This window comes from Hyperolius riggenbachi, chromosome 4, assembly GCF_040937935.1.
Source record: "Hyperolius riggenbachi isolate aHypRig1 chromosome 4, aHypRig1.pri, whole genome shotgun sequence".
NCBI classification, from domain to species: domain Eukaryota; kingdom Metazoa; phylum Chordata; class Amphibia; order Anura; family Hyperoliidae; genus Hyperolius; species Hyperolius riggenbachi.
In genome coordinates, this window is record NC_090649.1 from 106,335,132 (window position 1) to 106,349,323 (window position 14,192).

Consider the following 14,192-nt stretch of genomic DNA (forward strand, 5'->3'; position numbering starts at 1 on the left):
ACTGACATGCAGCGGTGGCAGACCTAAAACCCGTTTTTAAACGGGCTTAGGTCGACTAGTTAGCTAATAAGACAATAGTAGAGCTATCAAACAAACAAAAAATGGACTATAAATGTTAGCAGGCCATTAGTAAGACCCAACACATCTCATATTAAAGAACTGGTATAACTGCAACTGGTTTAGAAATCGGGAATATGTTTGATTATTCAAAACTGTGGGCCAATTAAATACAATTTTTTTTAATCTGATTGATCTTATGGAAAATACAACAATTTGCTAAAAAAAAAAAGCATAATCAATGGGCACCTTTAGTGGAGAGAAGCTATTGCTGTGAGTTGAAAGTATCCCAAAAACTCTAATTGGGAGCTCAGAGAAACAAGACATAACTTCAGGGCTCTTGCACACTACATGCAATTCCGATTTGCGACTTTGACTCTATTTTACATGCGATTCCGATTTGCAATTTATCAGTACTGCATGCTGCGTTTTTCTTCTTATTTTGATAGCATCCAGGGAAAATCGGAAACACAAATCGGATTTGCAGTTTGCAGGAAGCCTTAGGGGCCTTTTTCCACCACCCTGCGATTTGCGACCTGTTTCTGGTTGCTAACGGATCGCAAAACGCAAGGTAGATTAAATTAATGGAAATGGCAGCAGCAATTTCTATTTGTGCGATCTGATTACGTCGCGATTTTGGTCCAAGCGCAATCGTTGTCCTGCCGTGTTTTGGTTACTAAGTACAGTAGCTCAATCGCAATCGCATAGTGGAAATTAAAACGTGATTGCGATCGAGATTGTGATCGCATTTCATAGTGGAAAAGAAGACTATTTAATTCCCGGCTATATTTGGAGGTTACCGCTGGTCAGAATCAGACATTTCTCAGGCACTCGGTGGATAAAGATAAATGACCCTCTTTGAGCAATGCTTAGTTTGACCACAAGAGGGGGTAGAATTGACACTGAAGCTTTAGAACTGGAGATCAAATCACAGAAGTGAACTTTATGTCATGTTTGCCCTATGAACTCGGTGAAACCAGATCTGCTGAATGCATTTCTTCAGTTGTGTCATTTCCTTAAAGGACTTACGAGGCCTGATTTTTAAAAAATAAACAAAAAAAGTTAGATACCTGTGTGTTTTTGTAAGGCACTGAGGACGCCGTTCCGCTGGGTCCCCGCTGCTGAATATCCCCCCGAACGACCCCCGACCGCACGGCCCGGGTCGGGCTCTCCAGCCTTCACCAAGATGGCCGCCAGAGCTGGCCGCGGCTGCGCAGTCCGCATAGCCGCGAGTGCGGCTGCGCAGCTCTAAGGCCAACTCCCCGATCCACGCTACTGTTACGTGGATCGGGGGGTTGGCCTTAGAGCTGCGCAGCCGCACTCGCGGCTATGCGGACTGCGCAGCCGCGGCCAGCTCCGGCGGCCATCTTGGTGAAGGCTGGAGAGCCCGACCTGGGCCGTGCGGTCGGGGGTCGTTCGGGGGGATATTCAGCAGCGGGGACCCGGCGGAACGGCACGGAGGGCGCGGACGGCATCCTCCGTGCCTTACAAAAACACACAGGTATCTAACTTTTTTTGTTTATTTTTTAAAAATCAGGCCTCGTAAGTCCTTTAAATACTCTGCTCCACTATGAATCAACCAATCATATCACACCGTCGCCTCTGGCGGTCACACCCCCTCCGTCCAGCCAAGCGGACCATATGGGGAACTGAATTCCTACCTGTGATATGTCCACACCTGGATGACCTCTCTACCCTGTGGGCGCAGGTCTGAAGCAGCAAGCGTCCCCTTACGCCGGCTCGTTCACCCCGTCCACTCAGGCCATGAAAGTTAGGCTGTCAGCCCATAAGAGTGCCATCAGAACAAAGAAGAAAGAACTAGCAGTTTCTTCTCACTTCGTGCAGGCCCGCCATAATGTGAGTCAACTGCGGTTCCAGATTCTAGAACAAGTGCCCCCCCTAAGACGAGGGGGTGATAGAGTTAAGAAACTGTGATATGATTGGTTGATTCATAGTGGAGCAGAGTATTTAAGGTGATGATTTGTGATGTGAAATTGAGACGCAGACATTACTTGACAAAGGAGGTTCGCATCCGAAACGTTGTATACTTTATGTCTGCTTGTCTTTTAATAAACGAAAGAGCATAATACTATGATGGTGCCGGCTTAAATTTCTACTTCAGGACGTGATTGGGACCTGAGTGCTGCAAGTTCCGTGGGCCTGGCACATCACAACTTTAATCCTACAGGAGTGCTGGTTATTCTCTTGATACTTCAGTTGTGTCATTGGAATGTTCCATTTTCATCTGGTTCCCCAAGTGCCACATTGTACCGTCAGTTGCAGGCCAATCACAACATCTCCCACAACCACCATCACACATCATTGATTGTCATGGACAGCCAATAGATGCAGGGCCAAAGTAACAGCCCAGCTGTGTGACTGGACATTGCTACTAGATCTTTTACAATATTACGTTATACATTTAGTAATTATTTGCCGATTGTAAATCTTTCCTCTCCCTGATTTACATTCTTAAATTTATCACAGGTAGTGACATCTTTGTCCTGTCGGGTGCATCACTGCGGAATGTTTTTTGTGCGTTCTGTAATGAGCAAAAAACACCTGGTCTCCCAGAATGCACTGGGAGGAAAAGGCTTTGTGACATCCTAACCTAGGCTACAGCAATATCTGGATGCAGGAAGTGTTTCTGATGCTGAAGCAAGGAAAATTAATGTAACATTGGGTATCCTGAATAATGTTGTACATTGTGCTATTTGTCATTGCAGTTGCTATTTAAATGACAGCAACTACTGAGAGAATGGTTCTATGGAACAGGGGCGCTGCCAGCGTACAGGCAAGCCATGCTCCCGCTTGGGGCCTCACACTAAGCGGGGCCTCGCTCTGCTGCTGGCGGCTCCCCCTAGGTGCAGGTGTCAGGCAGAGCGACAGGAGTCAGGAGGGTGTGCGCAGCGGTGGTGGGAGCGGGTAGAGTGAAGTTTCAACTCACCGGTCTCATTCCGGCATGCAGGCTCTATCTTCATCCTATCCTGACATCTGTCGCTATGGTAACAGCGCCCCCTGTGATGACATAACCGCATGTCATCACGGGGGAGCTCTTACCGATGCGATAGACGCCGGGACAGGATGAATATAGAGGCTGTGTGCGGGGAAGGTGAGTTGAAACTTCTCTCTGCCTGCTCCCCCCGCCCTATGCTGGAGACACCTACCTATCTAATCTATACTGGGGGCATCTACCTAACCTATACTGAGGGGTACCTACCTATCTAACCTATACTGCGTGCCCCTGCCTATCTAACCTATACTGAGGGGCACCTACCTATTTCATCTATACTGCGTGCATCTACCTATCTAACCTATACTGCGTGCACCTACCTATTTAACCTATACAGTGGGCACTTACCTATCTAGCCTATACTGCGGGCACCTACCTATCTAACCTATACTGGGGCACCTACCTATCTAGCCTATACTGGTGGCACCTACCTATCTAACCTATACTGAGGGCACCTACCTATCTAACCTATACAGTGGGCACTTACCTATCTAGCCTATACTGCGGGCACCTACCTATCTAACCTATACTGGGGCACCTACCTATCTAGCCTATACTGGTGGCACCTACCTATCTAGCCTATACTGCAGGCACCTACCTATCTAACCTATACTGAGGGCACCTACCTATCTAACCTATACTGAGGGCACCTACCTATCTAACCTATACTGAGGGCACCTACCTATCTTACCTATACTGTGGGCACCTACCTATCTAACCTATACTGGGGCACCTACCTATCTAGCCTATACTGGTGGCACCTACCTATCTAACCTATACTGAGGGCACCTACCTATCTAACCTATACTGAGGGCACCTACCTATCTAACCTATACTGCGGGCACTTACCTATCTAGCCTATACTGCGGGCACCTACCTATCTAACCTATACTGGGGCGCCTACCTATCTAGCCTATACTGGTGGCACCTACCTATCTAGCCTATACTGCAGGCACCTACCTATCTAACCTATACTAAGGGCACCTACCTATCTAACCCATACTGAGGGCACCTACCTATCTATCCTATACTGAGGGCACCTACCTATCTATCCTATACTGGGGCAAATATACTGGCTACCTATATTGGAGGCACCTACCTATCTAACCTACATGGTGGCACCTACCTATCTAACCTAGATTGCAAATGCAGTTAACAAACCAGCCCAACTGTACCGCACAGTGGAAAAACTCTGCAACCCGGCATGTCAAAAACTGAATATCGAGTCTTCAAAGGACCGCTGTGACCAATTTGCCCATTTCTTCACAGACAAAGTCTCCGCTATAAGGGCCGCCATCCAACTTACAGCATCTGAGCCTAATATAGCGCCGAAGACCATTAGCAGAGACAACGTAACACCTTGGTCAAACTTCAAAGAAATTGATGAAGAAGTCACATCAAGCCTCCTCCTTCACCTCCGCCTAACTACCTGTGACCTGGATCCTGGCCCAACACAGTTCATGTTGAACTGCTCAAACCTGTTCGTACCGGTATTCCTCAAAATTGTTAACTGTTCCTTACAATCAGGGATATTTCCTGCTTTACTGAAGGAAGCAATCATCAGGCCTCTCCTTAAAAAACCCTCCCTGGACCCAGATGCATTGACCAGCTACAGACCTGTCTCTAGCCTCCCCTTTTTGGGCAAGCTAATTGAAAAAGCTGTTTAACTCCAGCTAGAAGCCAAAATCCTACAAAACAACAGTTATAACCCATTCCAGTCTGGCTTCAGGAAACACGACAGCACTGAAACTGCTTTCATCCAAATATGCAAACACCTGCTCATGGCAAAAGACAGAGGAGAGTGCTCGATCCTCATACTGCTAGACCTTTCTGCAGCCTTTGATACAGTTGACCATGACATCTTGATAAACAGGCTACAGGAATACTGCCGCATTGATGGCATAGTTCTTCAGTGGTTCCAATCCTTCTTGAGTGGCAGAACCCAAAAAGTGTCTATGGGGCCCTTCCTGTCCACCCCTGTATCACTTAAGTATGGGGTGCCCCAGGGCTCAATCCTCTCTTCCCTGCTTTTCACAGTTTACATGTTACCGCTTGGAAAACTAATCCAAAAACATGGCCTGACATACCACTGCTATGCAGATGACACCCAACTATATCTTTCCTTCAAGCCTGGTGTGACAGACCCAACTCTAACTATAAACGCCTGCTTACGTGAACTACAGCAATGGATGAATGACAACTGGCTGAAACTAAATGCAGACAAAACTGAAGTCCTTCTGATTGGAGGGCAGAGCATGATAACAAAACAACTTAACTTGCAGTATTCACCACTGGGAATAGGAAGCACGGATCTACGCAGCTCTGATCGTGTGCGTAGCCTGGGAGTTCTAATTGATTGAAAGTTAAACTTCAGAACTCAAATCTCCGCTGTTGTGAAATGATCCTATTTTCACCTGAAGAACATTGCAAAAATCAAGCACATCATCCCCCCAGAAGATCTGCCAACCTTAGTCCATGCCTTCATCACATCCCGACTGGACTACTGTAATGCTCTCTACACTGGCCTTCCAAAAAAGGTCTTGCACCGCCTACAGCTGATACAGAATACTGCTGCCAGACTGCTAACCAACCAACCCCATCACTGCCATATAACGCCAGTCCTGCATTCCCTTCACTGGCTACCTATAGAACAGAGGGTCCTATTCAAGATCGGCCTACTGACATTTAAATCCCTGAATAATCTAGGCCCTGGATACATGAAAGATATGTTGCAGCTACGTACCAATCCCCGCATTCTCAGATCCACAGGTTCTAATAATCTAGTCATACCCAGAGTCCACTTGGAATCTTTTGGTCCCAGAGCCTTCTGTCATGCTGCCCCTACGTTTTGGAACTCCTTACCTCAACAGATCATGACAGCTCCATCCCTAGACGTGTTTAAATCCAGACTGAAAACCCACCTGTTCAGTTTGGCATTTGCAGAAATATAACTTTGTTGTGTGAATACTTCATCCTACTACCAATTACTGAATCTGAGAGAGCCTAAGCACTTTGAGTCCTATGGGAGAAAAGCGCTATAGAAATGTTATTGTAACCTATACTGGGGGCAACTCTATCGGCTACCTATACTAGGGGGACCTATAGCTGGCTACCTATACTGAGGGCACCACATGTAACTGGCTACCTATACTGAGGGCACCACCTGTACCCCTTCTCACATGTTGGGCAGCATGGTGGTGTAGTGGTTAGCGCTCTTACTTTGCAGTGATGGGTCCCTGGTTTGAATCCCAGCCAGATCAACATCTGCCAAGAGCTTGTATGTTCTCCCTGTGCCTGCGTGGGTTTCCTCTGGGAACTATGGTTTCCTCCCACATCTCAAAAACATAAAGATAAGTTAATTGGCTTGGCCCTTGACTAGGATACATACACTACATGATATAAACATATGACTATGGTAGTAGGGACTAGATTGTGAGCCCCATTGAGGGACAGTTAGTGACAAGACAATATACTCTGTACACCGCTGTGTAATATGTCAGCGCTATACAAATACTTAAAATAAATAAACCGTGGCTACCCAATTTTTCGCAGCAGCGCTGCTTCTTTCATGGAGGGATGCCTCAAGTTATGGACTGCTTGGGGCCACCAAAACCTTAGCTGCACCCCTGCTACAGAAGAGGTAGAATCACCACCTGCTCTCTCAATGCAAGAGGCACTCATTAGCAGCTCTCTCCATGGAAGAGCTCTGAACTACCGGCTCCTGCTAGTACTAATAGAACATGGCGGCTGCGCACTGATCCCCCCCCCATCTGCGCCACATCAGCTGTTCGGGGCCAGAGAATCAAAACAAAAACACGTGGTCAGAGTCACGTGACAGCAGCTCTCCGCCAATCCGCGCAGCGCTTCGCAGTGTTTCAGGACAGGCAGGGGGCTATGCTGGTTGCTAGCCAATGGCAGAGCGGGTAGGCGGAGATAGCGGCGCCATTAGCATAATAGGTGTAAGGAGGAAGAGAGACTTCCGCAGGCGATCCTGTAGCTGATCTGTGTGTGCAGCGAGCGGAGCGGGGGAGTACAGGTGAGGCGGGAGGGCGCACAGACAGGCACTTCTGTAATGGGATCTCTGGTCACTGGCTGATACTTGGGATGATCTGCACCCAGTGCGCTGTGGAGCTGGAGCTCTGCGTTATGTATTGTGTCTGTCTGGGCTGGTAGGGAGGGGGAGGGGGAAGAGTCAGGGGGGGATATGGGGTCCCCAGTAGTATAGAGGGGAGTACCTGTCCAGCTGTTTGCTACAGGGCTCTATAGTACTGGATAAGCTGCATCGAATCCCTTCCAGGGGCGTAACTAGAAATCACTGGGCCCCCCTGCGAATATTTGGATGGGGCCCCCCCCATAGGTGCCAAATAATCGTAATGGGGCAGCGTTTCACTGTAAATTAATTGTAAAGTGGGCAGCATTTTACCAGACAATCGTAATGTGGGCCAGAAAATCGTAATGTGGGCAGAGTTCACCAGAAAATCGTAATGTGGGCCTTTAGAAAATCATAATGTGGGCAGAGTTCACCAGAAAATCGTAATGTGGGCACCAGTCACCAGAAAATAGTAACGTGAGCAGCAGTCACCAGAAAATTGTAACGTGGGCAGCATTCACCAGACAATCGTAATGTGGGCAGCGTTCACCAAAATATCGTAATGTGGGACAGAAAATCGTAATGTGGGCAGAGTTCACCAGAAAATTGTAACATGGACAGCATTCACCAGACAATCGTAACTTGGGCAGTGTTCACCAGAAAATCGTAATGTGGGCCAGAAAATCGTAATGTGGGCAGCGTTCACCAGAAAATCGTAACGTGGACAGCATTCACCAGACAATCGTAACGTGGGCAGTGTTCACCAGAAAATCGTAATGTGGGCCAGAAAATCGCAATGTGGGCAGCAGTCACCAGAAAATCGCCATGTGGGCAGCAGTCACCAGAAAATTGCAATGTGGGCATCAGTCACCAGAAAATCCTAATGTGGGCAGCAGTCACCAGAATATCGTAATGTGGGCAGCAGTCACCAGAAAATCCTAATGTGGGCAGCAGTCAGTCACCAGAATGTCGTAATGTGGGCAGCAGACACCAGAAAATCCTAATGTGGGCAGCAGTCACCAGAAAATCCTTATGTGGGCAGCAGTCACCAGAAAATCGCAATGTGGGCAGCAGTCACCAGAAAATCGCAATGTGGGCAGCAGTCACCAGAAAATCCTAATGTGGGCAGCATACACCAGAAAATCGCAATGTGGGCAGCAGACACCTGAAAATCGCAATGTGGGCAGCAGACACCTGAAAATCGTAATGTGGGCAGCAGACACCTGAAAATCACAATGAGGGCAGCAGACACCTGAAAATCGCAATGTGGGCAGCAGTGACCAGAAAATCGCAATGTGGGCGGGCAGCAGTGACCAGAAAATCGTAATGTGGGCAGCAGACACCTGAAAATCGTAATGTGGGCAGCAGACACCAGAAAATCGCAATGTGGGCAGCAGACACCAGAAAATCATAATGTGGGCAGCAGACACCTGAAAATCGTAATGTGGGCAGCAGACACCTGAAAATCGTAATGTGGGCAGCAGACACCTGAAAATCGTAATGTGGGCAGCAGTCACCAGAAAATCGCAATGTGGGCAGCAGTGACCAGAAAATCGTAATGTGGGCAGCAGACACCTGAAAATCGTAATGTGGGCAGCAGACACCAGAAAATCATAATGTGGGCAGCAGTCACCAGAAAATCATAATGTGAGCAGCAGACACCAGAAAATCGCAATGTGGGCAGCAGTCACCAGAAAATCGTAATGTGGGCAGCAGACACCTGAAAATCGTAATGTGGGCAGCAGTCACCAGAAAATCGTAATGTGGGCAGCAGACACCTGAAAATCGCAATGTGGGCAGCAGTCACCAGAAAATCGTAATGTGGGCAGCAGACACCTAAAAATCGCAATGTGGGCAGCAGTCACCAGAAAATCGTAATGTGGGCAGCAGTCACCAGAAAATCGTAACGTGGGCAGCAGACACCTGAAAATCGTAACGTGGGCAGCAGACACCTGAAAATCGCAATGTGGGCAGCAGTTACCAGAAAATCGCAATGTGGGCAGCAGGCACCTGAAAATCGCAATGTGGGCAGCAGACACCAGAAAATCGTAATGTGGGCAGCAGACACCTGAAAATCGTAATGTGGGCAGCAGTCACCAGAAAATCCTAATGTGGGCAGCAGTGACCAGAAAATCGCAATGTGGGCAGCAGACACCTGAAAATCACAATGTGGGCAGCAGACACCTGAAAATCACAATGTGGGCAGCAGACACCTGAAAATCACAATGTGGGCAGCAGACACCAGAAAATCGCAATGTGGGCAGCAGACACCTGAAAATCACAATGTGGGCAGCAGACACTAGAAAAAAAAATGCACCTGTGAAAAAAAACCAATTCACTTACCTGACAGAAGTCTTCTCCTCTCCCGGCATCTGGCTCGCAGCTCCCCGAGTCCTCCTGCAGCACATCTCCCGCGCTGACAGGCAGAGTGCAGGGCTACGGCAAGATGGCTGCCGAAGCCCTGTACTAGAGACACATAGTCTCCAGTGTAGGGCTTCTTCGGCGGCCATCTTGCCGTAGCCCTGCTCTGCCTGCCGGAGACTATGCAGGCTGCTGGAGCGGGGCTGCGGGGACTGAACTGGCGCAGCGTCTATTAGACGCTGCGGCCAGTTGAGCACCTTGCTGGGGGGTCCAGAGCAGCGCTCCCCCCACGCACAGTGAGCGGGCCCCAGAGCAGCCCCGGGCGGCAGGGCCCCCCTGCGGCTGAGAGAGTCGCATCCCCGGTAGGTACGCCGGTGGTGACAGCCTTTCCTCCTCCGGGCCCCTGACTTGCTAGGGGCCCCCCTGCAACTGCAGGGGCTGCAGGGTCTATTCCTACGCCCCTGATCCCTTCTATCAGTCAGATGACAACTGAGGGGATCCTGTGTGGCTTATCCATTTCTATGGGGCCTGGGGAGTAAAGTGACTTGCGCTGAATCATTTCCATTTTTCTCCAGATTGTAAATTCGTGACTTTTAAAACTCAAAAATTGAGATACTTACCTCTGGATCCTAGGGGGGCTTCCCTCATCACCCTCTGTTCCAGCACTGAGACAAAATCCAAAAAAGCTTTATTGGCAGGACCAAATACATTTAGCATTGCCAAAACATTAACATGGGGAGGGGGATTGTGGGAATAAGGGAAGGATATAGGGGGTTGGGGTTTATAGTCCATAGGTATGTGGAGGCAGTGGTGTAGCTATGGAGCAGTGGGCCCCGATGCAAGTTTTACATGGGGCCCCCCAAGCACTCTATATATAATAATTAATACGGCGAACCAAAACCTGCCAAGGGCAACTACAGTGTCAGAGGTGCAAGAAAAGGATGGGAAACAGTTTGTTAGTGATTACCACTATTCAAAGTATCTATAGAAGTGATTATTATAAGCACAGGACCAATAGAGAGCTAATACTGCAGTCGAGGGAGGGTCCTTCGGGGGCCCCTCTGGCCCAAGGGCCCTGATGCGGTCGCTACCTCTGCAACCCCTATTGCTACGCCCCTGTGTGGAGGATGTAAGGGACAATATGGGGGGCTGGGATATACAGTCCATAGGGGGTATTGGGGGAATACAGTCCATGTGGAATCATGTTCCTCTCAGTTGGTGGCAGGCAGTGGTATATCGGGCAGCTATTTGCACGGTTGTTTCCTCCTCCCCCAGTAGGATGTAGAGTTTCCTCTCCTCATCTGTGGACCCTTAAAGAGAAGCTGAACTGAAAATTAAAAGTCAAAATAACCATACACAGGTTAACTCTTGTGTAGGCTACTACTCATTCTCTTTCTCCTCTCCTGCATCCTGTTTATTCACTGTGATCAATGGAATTCTCAGTCTTCTATTTTAAAAATGGCCATTACCCCATAATAGTGATGGGTCGTTCGCGAACGAGCCGGCTCTAAGAGCCGGCTCTTTGCTGCGAACGACAAGAGCCGGTTCTCAGTTCTGAAAGAGCCGATGCCTCAGCCGCCCCACACAGCTCTGATTTGCTGTGTAATAAAGGGCGCTGAGGCATGCTGGGAGATGTAGTCCTCTTGCAGCTTGTAGGAGTGTATGGGGTGGAGCAGAGCAGTAGCAGGAGGGATTGCCCCAGTCAGAGAAGCAGTCTGGAGTTGTCATGGAGATGGGGGCGGGGCTTTTAATCCGATTCTGAGTGGTGTCTAGGGATATTTAATGAAGAGCCGATTCAGAGCTGAAAGATCCGGCTCTTTAATGGTAGCCGATTCACAAGAGCCGATTCTCCAAGAAGAGCCGAAATTCCCATCACTACCCCATAACAGCTTCCTGGTCAGCCCACTGTTAAACTGTAATATCACCCACTTGAGCCATAGGGAAACATGGTCTATACCTTGCACATTCAGTTGTAACTGACCACAACTGGTATATTTCAGTTCTGACAAAGTATCGTCAGAACTGGAAGGGATCACTGTAAGAAAAAAATTGTGGGCTTCTGAGAGGAACTGACAGTGAGGTTTGTATGTTTGTATGTATATTCATTTGCAGCTAACGTTGTTTTATTTTAAATAAATTTACTTGCTTCAGGTTCCCTTTAAAGTTTTACAGAGCTCGCCTGCACAAAAATTGCACACCAGGACCCTTCTTCATAGCCTTTGGGCACGGCACTTGCTTTGACTACTGCCTCCACTTGTGCCAACCTAATTTGGTTAGTGGCATGGATAGTATTTCCCAGGGCTGTGGAGTTGAGGAGTTAGAGCAATTTTGGGTACCAGGAGTTGGAGTCGATGGTTTAAATAAACTGAGAAATCGGATGGTTTTTGAACCAAACCCACAGCCTTTGTAAAAATTAGGCCAAGGAATTGGAGCAATTTTGGGTACCTGGCGTTGGAGTCGGTGGTTTCATAAACTGGGGAGTCGGAGTCGGGTTATTATTATATATTTTTTCCCGACTCCACAGCTCTGGTATTTCCTGCTGTGTTCCCTATTTCTTACATATGAATTGCCGCAACCAAATTCCTGGGAGCGATCATGGGTCACCTCAACTAGACTAGCACTTAACTGACACTTCAATAGAAAATCTGTCTCTTTATCATAGATTTCCGTTTGGAATAATGGAGGATGATGCCACAGATCGACACTTTTAAGGATCAGTTCATAGTGTGCTTTGTGTTGTGTTCCCTGTAAAAACAAAAACTTCACATTATGCGAGCATTGCGTTGCATACAGTCAATGAAAATAATGCTTTACCGTTAATGTGTGCGTTATGCAGTACACACTCTAGGAGTCCCCGTTCACATCTGAGCAGGAATCGCGTGATTCCCGCTCACAGCAAACCGGTAGCGGTTTTTAAAACCGCTGAGCACATGGTTTGCTATGGCAGTGTTCTCACTGCCGCTATCAGATTAGCGATAATCGCAAATGCGTTACATGCCGCGTTTAAGTAATCACGATTTAGTATGTTTAGAACCGCTAATCACGATCGCTCCCAAACGCTAGTGTCCAGTGTTTGTTTTTGCTGCGTTAATCGTGGAAAAAATTCACTCCTGCGAAACGCTAGCGGCAATTGCTAGAGGCTTCCGATTTTAGGTGTGAACGGGGCCTTAAGCCTCATACACAGGCTTAATTAAAGTTGGCCGATTAAAAACCACCTCAGCTGGTAATCTAGCGTGTATATTGGCCCCCAACGGGCGCCGTCCAAGTGATCCGTTATGCAGATCAAGTTCACTGAGCGAGGGCCAATACCTGTTGTACCGCCGCTGGCTCCACCCGGCTGCCGAGTGACGTCACCTCTGCGCCACTCCAATGTACATTTCCAGCTAAGGAGTGCAATTGGGTTGTGTGCAGCTGGGACCACGCACGTGCAGTGGTCCACAACCTTCCTGATTGGTGGACTCCACAGTGGTAGAATGGATGGGACTGGATCGACACGTAGGGAGCTAACAAACAAGTGTTCTCCCCAGAATTTTGTTCCAGCTGGTGGCATGAAAAAGTTGCTGGGTGGGGGAGAATGCATGGCCGGTGCTTCTCTGTGCAACTCTGCTTACCGCATAGGAGTATGAGGAGGTGAGCCGATGACCGCTGTGTGCTCACCAAAATTAGCCAGGTGTAGCACCTGGCTAAAAGAGCCTGGGGAGAACACTGCACTACAGGGTGCTAGAGGAAGCCCCAGGTAAGTATAAATCCTTTTGTTTGCAATGTCTCAGGTTTACTTTAACCACTTCAGCCTACAGTGCTGAAAATCTCATGCATCCGAGCAACGTTCACCTCCCATTCATTCGCCGATAACTTTATTGCTACTTATCACAATGAATTGATCTATATCTTGCTTTTTCCGCCACTAATTAGGCTTTCTTTGGGTAGTACATTTTGCTAAGAATTATTTTTTTCTAAATCCATTTTAACAGTAAGATTAAAAAGGAAATGAAGAAAATTCATTATTTCTCAGGTTTTGGCCATTATAGTTTGAAATTAATATATGCTACCGTAATTAAAACTCATGTATTTTATTTGCCCATCTGTCCCGGTTATTACACCGTTTAAATGATGTCCCTATCACAATTTATGGCGCCGATATTTTATTTAGAAATAAAGGTGCATTTTTTTCAATTTGCGTCCATCACTACTTACAAGCTTATAATTTAAAATATTATAGCAACATACTCTCTTGACGTGCATATTTAAAAAGTTAAGACCCTTGGGTAACTATTTATGTTGGGTTTGTATTTTTTTCCCCCTTAATAAAAAATGTATGTGAGTAATTTTTGGTGTGGGAGGGAAACAGCCAATTTAAAATGTAAAATAAGATAATTGTTTATTGAAAAATGTATGTGGGTGCAGTTTACTATTTGGCCACAAGATGGCCACAGTCAAAGTCTTGGATGTGAACGATCTCGCATCCAGGAACTAAAAGAACAAGGATACGCTTCCTGGGGCCAGAAATACCGCACTCTCTCATTAGAAAGCGTCGTTTTTTTTCTGCGGGGAAGTTAGATCGGTGAATGTGAATTATATTCCCATTCACTGATCGGGGGGCTAGCGGCGGGAGCGCGCCCGATCGCGCGCACCATGTGGCGGCGGCAGAGCCTATCTCGACGAACTTACTCG

The 14,192-nt window shown here is 47.6% G+C and overlaps 1 protein-coding gene across 2 annotated transcripts in view; it reads left to right on the forward strand.

Moving 5' to 3' along the window:
* The first annotated feature begins 7,019 nt into the window (after positions 1 to 7,019).
* FBXO25 (F-box protein 25) overlaps positions 7,020 to 14,192 on the forward strand; it is a 39,563-nt gene continuing 32,390 nt past the window's right edge. For both annotated transcript variants that reach the window (XM_068280376.1, XM_068280378.1), the window contains exon 1: positions 7,020 to 7,106. The gene's annotated coding sequence lies outside the window, so the exon portion shown is untranslated. The remainder of the gene's footprint in view (positions 7,107 to 14,192) is intronic.